The following is a 2,222-nucleotide window of genomic DNA, read 5'->3' on the forward strand; positions in this document are numbered from 1 at the left end:
AGCTTAGCTTGCAGTTCTGTTTTCTATATTATAAATAAAGGTTTTAGTAAACTAGAATGAATATATTCCTATGACAGTGAATTACATCAAATGTACTCTTCGACTTTGAGTGAAAATATTTATTCAATGATTTAGAGTAAAAAATTCACTCTATATAAAGAAAAAATCACTCAAATTTAAGTGACTTGATTCTACTTTTTGAATGAAATTTCACTTAGAAAAATTTTTGAATATGTTTTATTATAGCGTCAAAGTTCAAATAGCTAATAAATTTAGCTTTATTAGCAATAACATAAGCCTATTTGATTGATACATCTTGGCTGCTACAGCTATATATTAGCTATATAGTGCGGCTAATTTTTTGTTCGTGTTACGAGAAAAATCGAATATACGGACTTGTATTTCATCTATCTCTATTATTTTCAAGCTGCACATTTTCGGAAGATAACCTTGATTAAGAATATCCTGTTGCGGTCTTGCTAATTGTCTTGAGATGTCTTGTACAGTCGACTTGCACATGTCGTGTTTGCGCATGAATCTTTTAACGCTTATGCGGCAATTACATTTCACAATCAATTAGAATTACATGTATATCGTCATAGAACATCGTGGCGTAACTCGGCAACCACCTTAGCCTACCAAGCAGCTTGCATCGGCGAACGGCATTAACTTCATTGAAGTGTAACAAGAGCACTGTAGCTGTGGTAAACTGCAACAGTAACTAGACATGCACTTTAGCAAACATGTACCTACAATCTAGATAATCGTGAATAATTTAGTGCCATACTAAGATAGTAATTATAGAATCTCCATTAAACTTACCATCAACTATCTGGAAATGCGTACGGAGGTCTTAGTTCAGATAGCGCGCCCTCGAAGTAAACAAACTTCCAAGTTTGATAGGGATTTCGCGAACTTTGCGAAATGGAGATTCTTGAAAAAAAAAGAAGAAGAAAAGGAAGGAAAGAAGGTACGGCGCGATGTGCGCTGAAGTTTTGAGCTCCTACAACGGTGTAATAAAACGACGACCACGTTGCGAACACGTACGCATACTGTTATTTACCAAGTCATAAGCCGAGACATCTTTCGCAGTATCGCTCGTAAGTTTAACGAACATTGCAAGTTTCTGCAAAACGAACACGCGAGAATCATTAGCGAAATTATTAATTCGGTAATATGAATAAGATAGAATTATTATACACATAGAGTATTGCGCGCGCGCGGATTTTTCTGTTCAACATAAAATTTATCCACTAGTAGAATTTATCCACTCGTTCTATCCTTTTCGTCGTTTTAATACGCTCATTTTATCCCTCACTTTACAATCGCAGGTAAAGACAAATCCCGACATTATCGTCGCGCTGTTTTCGATTATGTTAATCTATTTCGCATCACATGAAGCACAAAGCCGGAGACCACAGTGTCGCCGGGTGACGATGTTACGTGGATTGAGCTGTCTCGTAGAAATCGGATGGCGCGGGTTACGGGTAAACCGACATAAACCTGCGAGCAAATACAAACAGGCTGATTGCCCTCGAAGCTCCCCATCCATCCCTAACCAGTAATTAAACAGGGCAATCTGCACTTCCTATCCACGACACTGCCATGAGCGGTGAGAATGAGCCGAGTCCTTCGGGTAAGAGCGTCTGCAGGACGAAATAGAGAGAAGGAGAGAGAAGTAGAGTGTATATGTGTGTGTATCGCGCGCGCATGCATGTACGGGTGTGTGTGTGTGTGTGTGTGTGTGTGTGTGTGTGTGTGTGTGTGTGTGTGTGTGTGTGTGTGTGTGTGTGTGTGTGTGTGTGTGTGTGTGTGTGTGTGTGTGTGTGTGTGTGTGTGTGTGTGTGTGTGTGTGTGTGTGTGTGTGTGTGTGTGTGTGTGTGTGTGTGTGTGTGTGTGTGTGTGTGTGTGTGTGTGTGTGTGTGTGTGTGTGTGTGTGTGTGTGTGTGTGTGTGTGTGTGTGTGTGTGTGTGTGTGTGTGTGTGTGTGTGTGTGTGTGTGTGTGTGTGTGTGTGTGTGTGTGTGTGTGTGTGTGTGTGTGTGTGTGTGTGTGTGTGTGTGTGTGTGTGTGTGTGTGTGTGTGTGTGTGTGTGTGTGTGTGTGTGTGTGTGTGTGTGTGTGTGTGTGTGTGTGTGTGTGTGTGTGTGTGTGTGTGTGTGTGTGTGTGTGTGTGTGTGTGTGTGTGTGTGTGTGTGTGTGTGTGTGTGTGTGTGTGTGTGTGT

The 2,222-nt window shown here is 41.2% G+C and overlaps 1 long non-coding RNA gene across 1 annotated transcript in view; it reads right to left on the reverse strand.

Moving 5' to 3' along the window:
* Positions 1-254: 254 nt before the first annotated feature.
* The window catches only part of LOC116851659, a 3,946-nt gene continuing 1,978 nt past the window's right edge, over positions 255-2,222 (reverse strand). Inside the window, exons 2-3 of the long non-coding RNA XR_004379624.1 lie at positions 823-1,126; positions 255-721 (exon numbers count right to left, since the gene is read on the reverse strand). This is a non-coding gene — a long non-coding RNA (uncharacterized LOC116851659). The remainder of the gene's footprint in view (positions 722-822; positions 1,127-2,222) is intronic.

Source organism: Odontomachus brunneus, unplaced genomic scaffold (genome assembly GCF_010583005.1).
Source record: "Odontomachus brunneus isolate Ranch 3 - 2012 unplaced genomic scaffold, Obru_v1 Obru_scaffold_184, whole genome shotgun sequence".
Classification (NCBI taxonomy): domain Eukaryota; kingdom Metazoa; phylum Arthropoda; class Insecta; order Hymenoptera; family Formicidae; genus Odontomachus; species Odontomachus brunneus.